Source organism: Corvus hawaiiensis, chromosome Z (assembly GCF_020740725.1).
Source record: "Corvus hawaiiensis isolate bCorHaw1 chromosome Z, bCorHaw1.pri.cur, whole genome shotgun sequence".
In the NCBI taxonomy this organism is placed as follows: Eukaryota; Metazoa; Chordata; class Aves; order Passeriformes; family Corvidae; genus Corvus; species Corvus hawaiiensis.
In genome coordinates this window covers 6,298,483-6,316,674 of record NC_063255.1, presented here as the reverse complement: position 1 = coordinate 6,316,674, position 18,192 = coordinate 6,298,483, and the positions used below count along the sequence as shown (strand labels likewise).

The following is an 18,192-nucleotide window of genomic DNA, read 5'->3' as shown; positions in this document are numbered from 1 at the left end:
AGTTTTAGAATCATAGAATGATTTGGTTTGGAGGAGAGATCTTAAAGATCCTCTAGTTCCAAATCGTCTGCTGTGGGTAGGGACACCTTCCACCAGAGCAGGTTGCTCAAAGTCCCATCCAGTCTGGCCTTGAACACTTCCAGGGATGAGCATCTTCAACTTCTCTGCAGAAAATATTGACTCCAATCCAGTGGGTCACTTGAGAACACATATTTTTGCTACACGGTCCCATTGTCCCTAATGTGATCCCAGAACTTAACGTTAAGTACGTGGTCCAGGGCTTCATGGAGCTGGGACACAAATGTTCAGAATCTTGCTGTTTCTACCACACCAAATGAATCCCCTTATGAACAATTTCTATTTAAAAAGAAAGAGGAAACAAATATCAGGTGTAACTTATGTGAGCTTCCTTATGTATGTAGGTTGTGTGCCAAATCTTCTCATGAATTTTATCATTAAAACTTTTACAACAATACTTAGAGACTTTTCAAATACAGAGAAAATTTCAGATAACTGAAATCAAAGTAAGCTAAGCTGTCATTAAGTCAAAGTAATTGTCATCTAACTCTCCTGTTCCATTTTTATATTGCTACAATGTAGTAAGATGTGCTCTTTTTGAGAATGCTATCAACTTCAGAAAATATTACAAAGTGCGCCTCCCTAGCAGAAAAAAACTGAATAAAATGTAAGCACAAAATGTCAGAAACTAGTTTTCTGAGTATTGAGAAGCAGGATAATAAATCTTCAGATTCAATAATACATCTATTTAGTGATAGAGATGGATATACGATTGTAATATAGGTCTTGTAATATACTAGTAAACACTGTATTACTTACTATTTGATGAAGTTTTCATTTAATATAGAAAAAAGCACTTCTCCTTGTCCTTCATGGAACACATTTTGCATAATTTATGAAAGTGGTTTTTGTATTACTGTACCAAAAAAAGTTTTATCGACTGCATATCTGACCACCTGCCTGCTTTTAGTTTGAGGGTTAAACGTTTATCATTAACAGTTTTCTAAGTGCTGGAATACACTAAGTTTTGCTCTGTATTTTAATGGTGTTATTTGCTTGATATGTCCACCACATAATGAATGGTTAAATGAATAGCATATTTATTACCTTCCTCAGCAGCAGTACCCACAGGGTTTGATGGTTTTTGGTTTTCTAGGTGGTACTGACAAAACCTTGCAAACTCCTACTTCTTTCTCTTGCTCCATAACAAGGGCAGACTGGCCAGAATATTTAAATGGAATATAGCTACTTGATTTAGTCTGGATGTTGAGTATTTCCATTTGCTCTTCCCAGGATTATAAGTTAACTAACTTCTTAGTTGTTTAACTAATAATTCTTATTTGCTCTTCAGTTTCTCCCCCTTTTTCCTTCTCTCTATCATTTGGCCACAACAGATAGGCTGTCTTCTTTCTTGATTTCACTGATCCCCACCTTGATACAGTACTGGCTGACTTTACAAAACATCAGTTCTCTCGCGTATGAAGAGGAAGAGAGATCTGGAGGTGAGAATTTTGTTATTTTACTCTAAAGGGATTTTTATTCTAATGATAAAATTTGACATGAGATTTTCTCTTCTCATTTCCTTCTACTTCAGGTGCACCTGTGGTACCAACCACTCCCAAATTTCTCATTCCCCATTCAGCGTTTCCTTGCTTTTTTTTTATGCATCCCTGATACACAAAATAATCTTACTGAAAAAATAAACTACAGAACAACTCCCACAAAAAACCAATGTCTGTTTTATGCTTCCTCCTTAAATACTCCTTTGCCAAAATACACAGTTAGGATCTTGAAAATGTTCTGATGTCATAAAGGCTGCCTCTCCTCTAACCAGCTTCTTCTCAGCACCACCTCCCTTGCCTGGACCTAGATGCTGTCTCATATACTTCTCAAGTGGGTATCAAGAATCCCTATTTCATGAACTGAACAGAGGCTGTAAGCCCTATACTATCAGTGGAAATGGGAGCAGGCTGCAAAAATAAACTTAGGAGCTGCTGCTTTTAAATTGTAAATTTTGTGGATGATTTATCTTCTGTGTGCATTATCATACAGTGTGGTATCTATTTGCCACCTTCCTTTAACTTTAGTGCCATTTTTTAAATGAGTGACTGTGATCACTAATGAGGATAATTTTATAACTGCTGTGAATAAGCAAGCATATGCCTAAGCTATCTAGGCAACATATGACAAAATTCTAAGAGATCAAGTGGCAAATAATTCTAAAAAAATCACAGTGGATTCTTGCTGGTGCCAGATCTGGGACTTGTGCCAGTGCTGTACCACCAGCATTTCTTGAGCAGAAACAGAACAGCCTGGACAGTTCAATGTCTCCTGACTGGGAGCACGTACACAGCCCCACGTAGTCCTACTTGCACAAGGAAGGGTAGGATGTCCCTTTGATAAATTGTGTCCATCAAAGAGATTGTGAAGCTATATAATGTCCTTTATCTAGCCAGCCACTAGCAGAGGAGGTGCAATCGAAGGAAGTGGCTCATGGCTTGGCTGTATCATTACATCCTGATGAGGAAGCTAGGAGCAAACCAGAATGGCTCTTGATCTGCCGTGAGGGAGAGAGCACACAGCGGTCAGTGACTGGTCACCTCGGCTTCCTGGAGGGGGGTGGCTCCTCTCCAGCCTTGCACTAATCACAGCTTGAACAAGCAGAGGAAATCAGGGTCCACTGGGAACAACTCTACTTAGGTCTTGTAAATAATCCTACAGAAATTTCATTTGTCTCATCTGCTCAAGGAAATGGGGCACATATCTATCTGAATAGTTCTGGTATCAGAAAATCCCTGAAATGTTGATTGAACCCATTGCTGGGAGACATTTTTATCAAATTAATTTCTCTTTCATTTCACAGCAGAAGAACTGGAGAGCAAAAATTATTCTGCACCAATGTAAACAAACATAAATATTACTGGATAAAAACAACATGTTTCAAAATCACTTTTATATCTTTAATTGCTATCAACTTTATGGCCAAAATTCTGTTCTGTTGGTGCCATAATTAACCCAAATTTTGTTATAATGTGGTACTACACCAGACTTTTCCTGTTTATAAAGCTGTAGCTGTTACTTCCAATTTTAACGTCACATCTAAGCTGGCTGTTCCAAATGAAATTTCTAAATTGCTAAAAATAACCCTTGTGAAATGAATTTAGTAAGCTGACCTTCTGGGAAAGTCACTCTGCCACAAATCATTTTGAATTTATTAAATTCATCTCCTTGGCTGACTTTTTATTATGTTTTTATTCAAATGTACTGTATATTGTCTACCTATAGTTTCAGTCATAAAATTGCATGAACCAAATACATAAAACCACAACCAACTTCTCTAATTAAATTTTTTCAACATAAAAATGAATATATTCTTCAGTTACAGAAGGACCATATAAATAAGAGTCTGACTTCACTAAATCAGTAAACTAATTATACTATATTTGAAAATGAAAAATCCAGATTTGATACTGACAATCACTGATACCAAAACCAAATACAAATTCCAGAGAGACTGAAACCTTCCATTACTCTTACTGAAAATTGTATACAGACATGACACACTATATAAAGATATATTATTATAAACCTAATTTTTCGTTCTACATCTTCAAAATAAGTGCACAGTTTAGATCTGCAGTTGCTATGACTTCATGTGAAAAGACAGAAAAGACCTCACAACCATCCTGTCTGTGAAAATTCAGAGGGGCAAAAGATACATTTTAATAGGTTATGAGACCTGGGCTATACTGAAATGCTATGCCTAAGGATCCCAGCTTTCCTGCATTCTAACTCACTTTATCCTATTTTTGAGACAAGTGCTTTTAAATGCTTCATCAGAGTCATGTGATTCTATTTTCCTGTAAGCTTCCTTTACTCACACATCCTCCAAGCTAATTGCATTTTACCTCTGACAAAAGATGCTGCACATCACTTCCTTCCTACCTGGGGGTTTAGTCCAAAACCTTCCAAGGGAGCAGCATTCTCAACTCTCACCCAGAGAGGACACAAAGCAGCGCAGTAAGACTGAAAGGAAAGAGGCTCCTGCTGCCAAGGGTCACAGGGCATTGCCTAGCAGGAAACAGACACTCTGCCTGTGACATCCTGCAGGATTTATTTGGCAGGTGGAGAGGCTGAGAGCCCACACTGCATTGGTGGAAGTGTAGGGACAAGTTTCCTCAAACAAATGTGTTCCACGACAGTCATGGGTACTTACCGTGCCCTAAGTCTACAGTTATATCCACCCTCCCCTAAAGCATCAAGGTATAAAGATGTGTTCTGAAATTAGCCAACTAACAAATTTGGTCTGGAGAGCATGTTGCAATTACTCTCTGCTTTTCTTCCTTCATATATTTAAAGTGTTCTTTGCAGAAGAAGCAGCGAGTTTAATTTTTTATGCAGGTTGATTACAGAACATGTATGAATAAAAGTCAATACATGGACGAGTGGGATTGGAACATGAATGTCTTATTTATTTATGAGAACCCTTGTACACTGTGTAGATTACAGATAGACAATACCGGCTGACAGTGAGATAACTGGGAGGCTGAGATTTGTCATCCATATCAAAGCAGGCTTTTGCTATCTAAGTATCTCTTTTATCTGGTCATGCCATGGGTAAAGGATGTGGTGATCTGGTCTCTTGAGATGGCGAAGCTGTTGCTTGCTTCATAAGTAGCAAAATCACAGAATCATAAAGGCTGGAAAAGATCTTTAAGGTCATCAAATCCAACTGTCAACAAGCACCATCACCATGTTCACCATTAAACCATGTCCTCGAGTGCCATATCCACATGTTTTATGAACAATTCTAGGGACGATGACTCCACCACTTCCCTGAGAAGTCTTTTTTCAATGCCTTACAAACCTTTCTGTGAAAAAAAAATTCCCTAATATCTAATTTAAACCTCCCCTTTTGCATCTTAAGGCCACTTCCTTTTTTTCCCTCTCACTTGTTACCTGAGAGAAGAGACTGACCTTCACCTGGTCACAACCTCCATTTGGGCAGTTGTAGAGGGTGATAAGGTCACTTCTGAGTGTCCTTTTCTCCAAGCTAGAGAACCTCAGCTCCTTCAGCCCCTCCTCATAGGACTTGTGCTCCAGGTCCTTCGCTTCTTCTGTTTGTGGCTCTCCAAACTGTTGCTACTGAATTGCTAGTGTGGCTGTAGGAGATGAAAATCTTTGGAAATGGGAACTTCGTGAAGTGCATAGAAACACCTTAAAAGACAGAAGGGAAAGTTAAGAAAACATTAAGTCATGAGATGCCCTACGAGAATGCTCAGCCCTCACATTGTGCTGTTGCATGCACACATCCTGAGATAAAACATAGTTGAGGATTCAGAGAAATACTATATCCCTGTTGTAGATTCCCTCCACCAAGATTTAAGGACTGCTTTCATTTCTTACAGGGAGATTTGAAGACAACTAGTATTTTTTTTGTTCAAACATCTCCTTGAAAGGCTGAGAGGAGGGATGGTAAAGAGGGAATGTTAGAAATATCCAAAAGCAGGCAGCACACTTGGATGCTGGACACACAGCCCATACCATTATTAGAATATCCTGCTGAGGCAAAACACAGCAATAAATGAAGTCCTGAAAAGTAATAGAATATGATGCTTTCTGAGCAGCTTCAGTGACTTAAAAGAGGTAAAGTAGCCATTTTTAGTAGTGCACAGTTTTACTTCATCCTTAACTAATAGAAATTGGGATAAATCTATTGACTTCAAAAAAACTAAATCCATTTGCACTGGCTTAAAATATAGTTTATTGATATTTTTCTCTTTTGTCTGAACAAAAGTAATTTTTGCTGAAGGAGACTAGTTGATTTTTAGCATAATTGCCATAAGAAAACAATGTAAACCTGGTTAATGTCTTCATAAAACCACTTTGAAAAGTCCATTTCTCATGGAGTTTAAGATTTTTCAGAGCTTTACCGTCTGATTTCATTGGTGTTGCAATGCAACAACAGCTGTGAATTTAGTTGGTCTCAGCGAGTGTCTATTTTAATGAGTAAGTTTTTTATTTCATTTTTTCAGAAAGCAAGGCCCTATCCTAAAAATTAAAATTGCTGTTTCTTAGGTTTTGTTTTGTTCCAACCTAACAGGAAAGATGAAAAGCAAGAGAATAGTAATACTGGCTGTTAGTGGAAAGTAGAAACTGAAAGAGTTCTTTCCATTCTACCACGTGTTATTATTCAGTCTTGAAAATTTAGGATTCTAGTGTTGGAAATGGTACAGAAAATAATTAGAATCAACACCGTATTTTACAATACCTCAGTGCCAGTGCAAGTTGCCAGTAATTGTCACTGTGCAGATTCTTATATTGTGGCACAGTTCAGGATCTCAGAATTCATGTTTAAAAATTGGCACATCAACAAATAGAACAGAAATATGAGCTACTCCATGGTGTCCAGACAGAAACACTATATTCCTTTGGAAGGAACTTTTTAATAATGAGAAAGGAACTGAGCCATTATACTAAATAAACAATCACTAATGAATTTCCAGAATGAGGATGAGTTTGATTAAAAAGACACAGAAATTCTTAGTGATCTCTTGCAGACCGGTGCTTTGTTCTGAAGTTCTTCCCTTGAGACTGGGGGGGGGGGGGGGCGGGGGGGGGGGGGGATGTCACTGTAAAGCGACTTTGTGACCCCTGCAAAGCAATGAAAGAATAGAGATGTTCAGAACATGTACTCACAAATGAAACTGGCAGCATAAAAATGACCAAGTCAGACATTTTGCGCTCATTTTTGTGCATGCAATCACACTCATATCAATAACAGATGGGATTAAAGAAGAATGAGCATAATTTTCCCTAATCTCCCTATATCACAAACATTAAATTTCTCTCCCTTATCCCTGCTCAGAGCACAGGATAACTTGCCCTTCTGTGACACATAGCTTGTACATGTTAAAGTACATGCCAGAAAAGCAGCCTGTATTTGAAGATAACACAAAATGAATCATTTGTCACTTCACTTGAAACTTCGCTCCAATGATTAAACTTTCTCACTGTTTAAAACATGAGTTTAATGTTTAAAAATGTGTCTGTCTTCAGTTTATGTGGGTTCACTTCCAGCCACTGGTTTCTCTTATGTTGTTCTCCTGTTTTGTTGGTGGTTGATGCAGGGGGCAGGGACACCTTCCACTAGACCAAGTTGCTCAAAGGCCCATCCAGCCTGGCCTTTCTGGGGGTGGGACATCCACAATTTCTCTAGGGAATCTGTTGAGGTGCCTCAGCAACTCACAGTAAAGAATTTCTTCCTAATGTCTAATCTAAACCTGCTTTCAGTTTAAAGCCATTTTGCCTTTTCCTATCACTAGAGATCCTTTAAAAAGTCCCTCTGCAATGTTCCTGTAGGCTTCCTTTAGGTACTAGAAGGCTGCCATAAGGTGTCCCTGAAGACTTCTGTTCTCCAGATTGAGCAGTCCCAACTCTCTCAGCCTGTCTTCATAGGAGATAATCATCTTTCTGACGGCCTTCTTCTGGATTAACTCCAACAGGTCCATGTCATACCTGTGCTGGGACCCCAGAGCTGGATGCAGCACTGCAGGTGGGGTCTCAGCAGAGCAGAGCAGAGGGGCAGAATCCTCTCCCTCCCCTGCTGCCCACACTCCTCTGGATGCAGCCCAGGACATGTTTGGCTCTCTGGGCTGTGAGTGCCCATGGCTGAGTCATGTTGAGATTTTCCCCCAGCAGAACCCCCAAGTCCTTCCTGGCAGAGCTCTTTCCAATCCCTTCATTCCCCAGCCTGGATTGATACCATGGTTTGCCCTGACCCAGGTGCACCACCTTGCACTTGGTCTTGTTAAACCTCATAAATGTCCATGGTCCCTTCCTGAGCTGGTCCAGGTCCCTCTGGATGGCATCATGTCTTTTTAGGAGGGTCAACAGCACCACTCAGCCCAGTGTCATTGGCAAACTTGCCAAGGGTGCCTTCAATCCCTTTGTCTATGCCATTGATGAAGACATTAAATAACTCTGGTACTAGTGTATAGTTCTGAGAGACATCACTTGTCACCAATATCTATCAGAACACTGAGCTGTCCCCCACTGCCCTCTGGATATGACTGTCCAATCACTTCCTTATCCATTGAACAAGCCACTCAATTTTAACAAAATGTAAATTTTGATGAGATTTTGTAGGAGTCTTGTTGAAAGCTCCTACAGATATCATGAGAACTAGACACCAAGTATGAGATAGACACTAAGAGAAAAGCACCCAGAATAAGCTGAACTGCCAGTAGATACCAAGGATATTCACAGGCCAAAGCTATCGGAAGCCAGAAAGTCGCAACAGAACTTGTTGAACTGTATGTCTGGTGCTTCTCTAGGAGAAAGGAGAAGAATGGGGAAATGCTGAAAGGAGGAGACAAGTATCACAAAACAGCAGCAGCAGTTATAAAGACTAAATGATTTTGAAACTTGAGGTAAAGTCTAAAATATTTTCATTTTTTATTATTCTGATCAAAAAGAAGACAAATTCCATATTTTCAGTGGTTCATGTTTATATTTGCATGACTATTACATTAATGGTCCTAAAACTGATGGCTCGGTTCAAGAGGAAAAAACCAAAGCACTGTCTGCTATGGAGATCCTCCTGAGCAGGTAGGAGTCAATTTTGTATTCTACATTGAAGCTAATCATAGCCCACATACTGTTTAATCAACAGTCACGGCAAGCTTGAGGGGAATTAAAGAGCAATGCAATCATTGTGCTTCATAGTATGAATAGCATTTGATGACGCATTGCAGAAACAGCCAGAAATAACATGGGAAAGGATGTTTCACAGAACAGATTGTACCATGAGCTCCAGCTACCAAGCTTAGGAGGTTGCAGTTCAACCCTTATCCATCTGCCTATGTTCCCTACACAGATCATGTGGGTTTGCCCTTTCTATTTCTGTGTGAAAGATACCAAAGCAACTAAACACAAGAAGTAGGTGGAAGTATCTTGACACCTGAAACTTGCAGCAGCAGCAGGAGTATATGCTGAGGCAGACCTATGTTGGGAGCCAGTGGTGCTTACCAGGTTGCTGGTGCCATCTCTTAAGGGGAGGAAAAGTTCAGGACTTCCTCTGTCTGCCCTACCACATCAGAGCAGTAGACTCACGTAGGTTTTCTTTTCAAAAATTAAATGCATTTTAGTATAATTTCTATCCTTTTCTTAAAGGATGTATGAGGTGGTTGTGATTGGCTTTTGGTTTCCACTTTTAAAATTTGCTTTAAATAGCATAACACATAAAGTTGATATTTCTTGAAGATATATTTTTTTTCCCACATTTGCTGTCCCCATCTTATATGAAATACCTAGATGGTGGCTCAGTAGAAATCAGTCTGGAAAGTCACCACCAAATGGAACACTTCTCTTTTGATACTAAAAGAATAAGGTAAGATTCCACTGAAAAAGTGATTTGTCATAGCTGCAGGTAAACTCATAAGATAAATTACAGTGTTTGTGGCAAAGCATATTCAACAATTTAAGTTACTTCGCATCCCAACACCCTAGTAATTAAAACTATTTTGTATTATGTGTTTGGAAATGGTTATTTTGGAAGCTGTTAACATCTGAAAGTGTAGTACTGAAAATAAACCCTTAATTTTACAGTTAGCAGTTAGCAGTTTTGTATTGTTTACACACATTTATTTCAGTATTTGCAGCATTGATCAATTTTATAGAGAGTTATACACGTGACAACCCTGGACAATACCACACCTACCACACAAATGATTTAGTCATTTGATCTCATCAAGCTGAAAATCATCTCTGCAGAGGAGGACTTGGTGGTCTTGGTAGATGTGAAGGTGAACATGAGCCCTTTGGACAAATACAGCCAACAGCATTGTGGGCTGCTTTAGGAAGGGCGTTGCAAGTTGAGGGATGTGATCCTTTCCCTGTGCTCAGCATTGGCAAGGCACACCTGGCATGCTGTGTCCAGTTCTGTGCTCACCAATACAAAAGACACATGGGTCTGCTGGGGCGAGTCCAGTGGAGAGCCAGGAAAGAGATTAAGATCTTGAAGCTTGGAGCATCTGCCATACAGGGACAGAGAGATCTGGGACTGTTTAGGCTGGAGAAGAGAGGCTCAGCAGAGACCTTATTGTATATAGAGTTCTAGTAGGATGGGAGAGACAGACTAAAGGAGAAGGGAATCTGTTTTCAGGGGAGTGGTGACGGGAGGCAATGGGCACAAAGTCAAATACATGAAAATGGATGTAGACTAAAGATGGTGGGACCAAACACTGGAACAGGTGGCCCATGATCTTTAGTCTTCTTCTTTGGAAATGCTCAAAAGCTGGTTGGAAGTGGTCATGAGCAATGTGATGTACCTGGTCCTCCTTTGAGCAGTGGGGTGGGACTGTACAATCTTCAGACTTGGATCCGATCTTGCCTGTTTTGTGATGCTGTGATTCATACATTTTCCTGCATTCTGCACATCGGAATAGAGCCTCTTTAACAAGCTCTCCTGTTAGGGTGTTGGGGCTGAAAGCGGGTAATATATTTTAAATAGATGTTTTATCTATATGAATTGAACTTAGTCTTGATGTAAAAGGAGACAACTGTATGGATTCAAACAACTGGTACAACTTTCCTTGGAAAAGTTACTGTAGCATGATCTACACTTGAAGGGTCTGATGGCCAAAGCATGCCTCGCCTCAGTGCTGCCCTGCTGACCTGATCAGTTAAATTAAAGCAGAGACTCGGGATCATGAGCCTGTAAAGCAATGTCATGACATCTCAAGACAGCTTGTAAGATATGATTCAAAAATCAGTATAGCCTGATATTGATAAACACCTGGACTCCTTACTGAATTAGCACACCTTCATGGGGCCCTGAGTGGCAATGCAACCTTGACTATATTTTCTACCTGTTTATATATCACAGAGTTTTTTTATAGGCATTTTGGGCATCTTGTGGAAACAGTTGTGCCATAACTCCTGCTATGTCTGTCCTCTGAAGTTCCTTGAGCAATCAAGCCTAGTGGGCCTGTTTCTGTTTATTGTCTTTGGTGTAATTATTGTCAGTCACCTTTTATTTACATTTCAATTGACCTCAAGAGGGAAGGACTCCTTTATACTGCTGACAGTGTATCCTTCATCTGCTTTTATGACTTCTTCAAACAACCATTGAATGGACATTCAAATATAAATATACTTTTTTTCCCCAGTATATTTAAGGAGATAAGGCAATTACTTCTGTTTTACAGATGCATTTTTTTTTATTGCACTAAGAAATTGAAAGAGTAATTAGAAGGACTAGATTATGAGGCATATGCAGTTTAATATCATAACAGTAGGCAAAAGTGCTTAGAGATGTTTGCTTGGATAAGTGGTTTGATATCGAATATTCTGCATTTGTACTGTGATGATCATACTGATTTTTCTCTCTTTGTCGCTCATCCTGTATATCAAACTAACATAATAACATAATTTAAGATCAGATGTGAACATATCTACAGACACAAACTCATCACTGGAAAGAGCATTAAAGTGTGAGATTGGATATTGCTGCCAGAATCATGATCCCCCTCAATATGCAGGTTTTGTGGCCATGCATTTTCTTTTAAAATCAGGGAAACACCAGAAGTGTTGTTGTTACACTTTTTTCTATAGTGGAGGGATAGTATCATTTGGTACAGAGTCAAGATTAATTCCTCTCAGTTGGAAGTACTGAAATAAAGCACAGATGAATGGTATCATACCTATGTTTCCTCATAGATTTGAAGTGACAGTCTGGTATGCTTCCTAAAGCAAAATGCAGCTACTTAAAATTCTTGTAAGTCATCTCACAATTACCATGATCCACAAAAGGACACAGCCCCAGGTTAACATTCAGGAAACTCTTGTCACATGCAGCTGAAGACTCTTGAGAACCTCATTAAGAGAGACATAAATTAGAAAGTTGGGAAGAAATATTTGCTAAGAGACACATTGAGCTAGAAATTCTTCCAAAAGATGATGAAAGAAATCCAACAGAACAAAATAAGCAAGGTACCGCTTATACTGACACTATCTCCCTTCCTTGGTCGTGAAAGTAACTGCAGTACATGGAGCTTTTTGCAGTAACCATTAAAGAAAAGAAAAAGAAGTAAATGAAACTTTGAGACCTTTGTCTATCAAAACACTTTAGTTATTAATTAAATATTAACTCACTGAATAAAAATGCATTAAATTCTGATTTTCATTTCCAGGCTCCCTGATTATCCTGTCTGCCATGATTAGCCATGGCTAGTTACTCCTGTGTTGCACCAGAGCAGATCAGAGGTAAAGAAGTTTAGCACATCACATGGGATGTAATCCATCCAGAACACTCTGTCCTCAAGGAATCTGTGCATCTGTGCAGTTGCAGGCAGGGAACAGAAAGCTCATGGAAATAAGTGGTAAATTAAAGCTCTCTTTGTAGCAGCTGGCACACATTCCTAGATCAGGTTTGCATAGCCGCAGAGCTACTGGGTCTCAGTGTTTAAAATGAGGCTTCTCTGAAAAATTAAGTTGAAAAAGGCCAGCCAAATGGTATCCTCCATCAGCCCATGTATGGGGGCTCCCAACAGCAGAGATCTGATCAAAGACTGCTTCTCTGGTATGTAAAGGTTCACTGAGCAAGGCCTAAGGAGAGTTCAACTGCACAGCTAATTTAGACATGCAGCATGGTGTAGCTTTATTAGCACCCTACAGAGGCTAGCCAATCTGGCCCCAAGGAGCCCTTACCTCTATCAAGCTTATAGGTACCTCTAATATTACGTGCTGAATGCTTTCTATTAAATGATGTTCAATTCTGCCAAAACACCAAGTGACTCTAAGAAAGAGAAGTAAATGTAGCTAAACTCAATTCTAAGGAGTTTAAATTTAAATTTTAGGTTCCAGGTATTTGGACATTTCACTCACTCTTTAAGATCATCTAATATACTTCTTATAAGATTTAATAAAATAAGTCAAGTTATGAGCCTCTTATGAGAAGTTCTGAGAACTTGAATAAAATATTTGGTCAGTACCTTAACAGTTTCACAGTGAAAATTAATAAGGGAGCTTGCAAATATCTAACCTAGGTGTCATTCAGCTGCTGGGATGGGTTTTGGTACATTTCCTAACACCTAACTAACTGTTTTCAGAAACTTTGTGAGACATTAACCAAGCACTAAGAAATAAGAATTCAGAGGAAAAAAATAAAATTGAATCTGCAAGTAGCATAGAGAAACATTGGTAGCAAACACACAGAAGAGTGTAGTTGGAGAGAGTCAGAAACAAAAATACCAGGAGCTGAAATTGACTATGATAATACAAGGAATGTCCCTCACTGTGTATCAGACACTGCCAGGACAACAAAGCTCTCAGCAAAATGCTATTTCATACTAAGAAATGCACTTAGGAATCTATTGATCTGTCAGTAAAAAATGATCTCCCGTACCCATTTAACTCTGATCTATTTACGTTGCATTTTGTACATTCATAAAATGCTGCTCTATCTGGCACACTGTTTAGTTTGTGCAAGCGACGAGCAATCTAAGCAATTGGATTGGTTCCAGTGTAGGCATGATCTGCTCAATAACTGGTAGCTGAGGTGTAATCAAGATTGTCTTTGAATTTTCAAGAGAGATCAGAATTAAAGGGTTGGTTTTCTGATATAATATATATGTATCTAATATAAATTAATGAGAGGTAACAAGCATTAATCACATCCTGTCTGCAGGTCTTATACACATTAATGAAATAAGTTGATAATTCTAGGATAAAAATAGATGATATAACGCATATTTTGATACAAAAGACCAAAATAAAACAAGACAGTCCCTGGACGTGGGAAGGAAAGGTAATACCTTCCACAAGAGAGATGCAGGATAACAAAGACTAAAACCAAGGGACACCTTAAGCACTTCTGCCCAAGATACATGAAGCACATGCCAGACGGATTGAGAACCTATCCCATGTCATGAAAGACTTCCAACCAAAAGAGTTACAAATAGTCCTAGAAGAACAAAGAGAGGACAGAATAACATTACCTTGTATTCTGCTTTTCCTTCACATAAAATCTGGACAATATCAGCATTCTGGAGACATGCTCTTTTTCCCCTCTTCCCCTTTAGACATCCAGTTGGCGATGTTGTTTCTACCTGTCCAACAGAGAAATTTTTTACGTGATTTGGATTGATTTTTATGCTAATGACATTTAACACATCTGTCAGACATGAATTGTACATTGCCTCAGTTGACTGATTCTTAGCTGTCTTAGGAACAGGGTAGGATTTTAATCACTTCAGCTCAGACAGAAATCAAGAAAATAAGATATATAACAAAGTAACAAAAGCCTTGAAGCAGTTGAAGCCTTGATACAATTTATGTAATTATTTATTTTGCAAAGGAGTTAGGAGTCCTAGCATACATCTGAATATTATTGCTTTAAGGCAAAATTGTTATTTCTGTTTGCAGCAAGACAGGCTGCCATAAATATTACTAATTTGAAGTTTGCTGAGACACCAATTATTAACAGGTTAAGGCAGTTTGCAGCTTGGCCAAACAAACTACCAGAGATGCATACAATCGATGCATCTGCATGCTACCAATCCCCAGGCTTTTCTGCTTCTTGCACAGTTCCCAGACATGGGTTTGGAACAGTTACAATAAATAATTTGGTGACTGCCAGATCCCCAGTACTGCAGCCAGCATTGCTGCTGATGTATTGCTGACTGATCTTCCCAGATTCATCCTTTGGAGAGCAGAGATCTCTGCTGGGCAGAGAAAACATTCACATTCCCAGTTTAAGCTCCAGACTTCCCTCCATTGATTTTATTAAGAGCCAAGATTTGAGATACAACTGTCCATGTGTTTCTTGGTGAATAAAAACCATAGGAGAAACTGAAATCAGAGCCAAAGGGTTATGGTTGTTAGCCACCACTAATTATGAAGCACCTTCAACATGTGATTGCTATTTGCAATAACTTGCCATGCAAGAAAAATATTTTCTTGAGCTGCCTGTGAATGTAGCAGTGCGAGTAAGGGCATTGCAAGTCATTAAGTTCTTTGCTCACAGGCTGTGAGCATCTTATTCTCAGATGAATCTAAAATGGGGTGTGTCTTTCTAAAGCAAATTCTTCCTCCCAAAGGTAAATCAAGGTAAGCTGAGACCTAATTGCATGTGTTAGGTGATGCTTTTTAAACCACAAAAAAACTTTGGAATTAAGTGATGATTTCAAGGTAGCTCAGGTATGGAAACTTCCATGAAGAGCAGAAAAACAGTTGAAACTACTTTCTTGCACAGTACGTTCTCTGTGCGCCAGAAAGCCCGTCCCTTTTCGCAGTTCTGGAGGGATCACAGTGTGACAGTCTGGGAGTAGGGTGGTGGGCACCTGCTTGGCAGGTCCCATCAAGACTAGGGGTTAGAAACATGGAAATTTTAACTAAATAACTTCCTCAGAGGAATCAGCTCGAGAAATGTGAATGTGCATGGACAGATTTATTTATTTTTTAGCCCAAAGCACTGTTTGACAAATCGAGTCATTTGCAAAAAGTTAGAGTCAACATATTAACAACCCATTATAGGAAGCAAATCATCAAGTGCATATTCTCCCCCTACAATGTTGTGAGTAGTTTGGCTGGAAGAATCATGAACAACTGGTGCAAGGGTTAATATTGGTGTCTTTAGCAGCAGCACTTTGCTATTCTGTATAAAAGCTGTACAGCAACTGACAACAAAACACAGCACATTTATAAGCAAGTTTCCATATACGAAATTAAGTTTAGTTTACCAGAAAGCGACAGTCTCATGGATTTTGAATTTCTGGAGCTGCAATTTCTTTTCTTAAATGAATTATTCTCATGAATAACACAAAACCATTCCATATTTGTTATGGTACTTCTTTATTATTTCTCTTTAATGTTCAATAGAAGACCTATTTGTCTTCTAATAATTTTACATAGAATGGGACTAAACCAAGAATTTTAGCATCTGGGTTGAACTGCCATTTTCACTATCTTGGAAATAAGTGTGAAGATACTTAGTTCATACAAGATCTTGGTATAGCTCCCAAGCAATTTATTGAAACTTTAGACATGTGACTAATTTTTTCAGGCTGTTTGGAGAATTGAGACTTTATTTGTAAAATTCTCAGTAGTTGCTGAGAAGGAAAATTTCAAGAGGTAATGCCTTTTCTAGTTTGACTTTTCCAGCCCCAGGAACAGCATTTTGGCGTAGATGTACAACTTGTACCAGTGCAGTTCACTGCCTTTTCTCTACAGCAGTTCTGCATCAAGAGTTGTTTTTTGCAGTCTGCTAGCTATGAAACAAATGCATGCGCTATTTATAGATAAACTTCCTGTGACCCATGGAAAGATATTCTTTAATTTTCCCTTATGTTTTAGCTTGTTTAAAATCCCAGGAAAGCTATTTCACTCTTCAGCTGCTAATGTCTTTTTTAAAACCTGTATAGATATGCATTAGCTGGCTATTTTTTTTAAAGTAATCATTGACATACCTGCTTAAAATTATACCAGTAAGTTTAGAGTACCTGCCATCCTCAAAGGATCCCATACATTTTTCAAAAACTTCATAGCTTTTCTTCATTTTTGTAAGCAGTTCCTTTCAACTCATAAAACAGCATAGTATACTTAGCTTGTGAAGAGATACTAAAACCAAAAGGAATAAGAAAGAAAGAAGAAAGTAATATTTTTAATGAAACTCTCTTCTGGGTTTTCAGATTGTATTTTTTAAATTAATCATGACACTCTGTTTTCCCAGGTAATACAGCCAACATGCCTGGTTTAAATTTTGTCTCCATCTATCATTATGCCCCTACTATTAGGTTTTTTGTTTTCCCTCAATGAGAAGCAGAAGAAATTAAATTTCAGATATCTCAAGCATATATTTTCCACCCTGTAGTAACTGGCAGTATAAAGCTCCTGGCCAAAAATCTTCAGCATCCAAGCAATAATTACCACATGCAACACAAGGTTTACTACAGCCAAAGATAACAAAGAGCAAAAAACTCTGTTTCTGTCTTTACCCAGACTGAGTTGGTTGCATTCATTTGCACACAGTTGTCTACACCTTAGCTACTTTTGCATTGAACAGGGAGAAGCGGAAATTTCAATAGTGTCAATATTTCTCATTTCACCAAAAAGTAAACTAAAATAAACCAGTTCAGAAATAATACTTAGGACATCTTGGTCCCATCCGGGTGAGTGTCAGAAATTTGCACATTTGTATGCATTTTCAACAGTTAGCATCCTTAATTGCTATCAGCAGTAGGTCGAAGCATGAATCTTCTCAGAGGCTCTCTCTGGCAGAGGCACTGACAGAAAAACCTTTGAGATACTTGTTTTGGCAAGTTTCTCTAGAACCAGCACTCTCTTGAGTTTCCTGCTTGCCTTTAGAATCCCTAGAAACTAGTAATACTGTATGCCTTAACGCTCATAAGAAATATAAATCCAGGATTCAGTATCTTGAACTACTTTGCTAGTGGTTTGCTTTCTGAATGCTTAAGTCAAGGCAGACATTTCATGGGGCAAACTCAGCTGGAGTTTGGGGCATTAGAGAGACAATATGTTAGGACATGTATGTATACACAAACCTCAGAACATCAAAACAGTGGACACATACCCAGAAAATTCGGGAATAACCTGGAATTCTGAAAAATAAATTAGTCTTTTTAGCTGAATTTATCCATAATACCTAGCTGATGTCAACAGCTACAACCAGTTTTCTAGAAGGAAAAGAAAAATTCACTGTCTTTCTTATTGAAATATCATGTGAATTCTAGAACAGCAGTATCCACAGAATTCAGTAGCAGCAGTCAATACCTTCAAGTATCATCAGAGAGAAGATAGAATTGAAAATTGCCATCAATTACTTTTATTCTTAGATACTTCTATTAAAAATCTCCATCACTTTTCCAAATTCAGAAAAATGTTTTGTACTTCTACAGATTTCCCAGTCATACAAAATACTAAATTTATGGGAAATTTGCTATAAGGTAATTTTTGTGGTTTTTTGTTTTCACCATGATTTTTACTTCAAAAGATGTAAAAACATGTGTAAAACATTTTCCTCTTTACCCCCTACAAATGTTTACTTCATATAGAATACCAATAAATATTTATCAGAAGCTTATTGTACTGAAAATAAGTTTGCGTACTGTGAAGGTCAAATAAGCCTAAAAAATGAGTTTTTGCATAAGCCAT

At 38.5% G+C, this 18,192-nt stretch overlaps 1 long non-coding RNA gene across 1 annotated transcript; it reads right to left on the bottom strand.

The window, feature by feature from the left end:
- Positions 1-4,518: 4,518 nt before the first annotated feature.
- On the bottom strand, positions 4,519-16,632 carry LOC125320463. Its single transcript, XR_007201118.1, has 3 exons — positions 16,521-16,632; positions 14,019-14,129; positions 4,519-5,235 (listed from the first exon to the last, which is right to left on the bottom strand). It is a non-coding gene; the product is annotated as an uncharacterized LOC125320463 (long non-coding RNA).
- Positions 16,633-18,192: the final 1,560 nt, after the last annotated feature.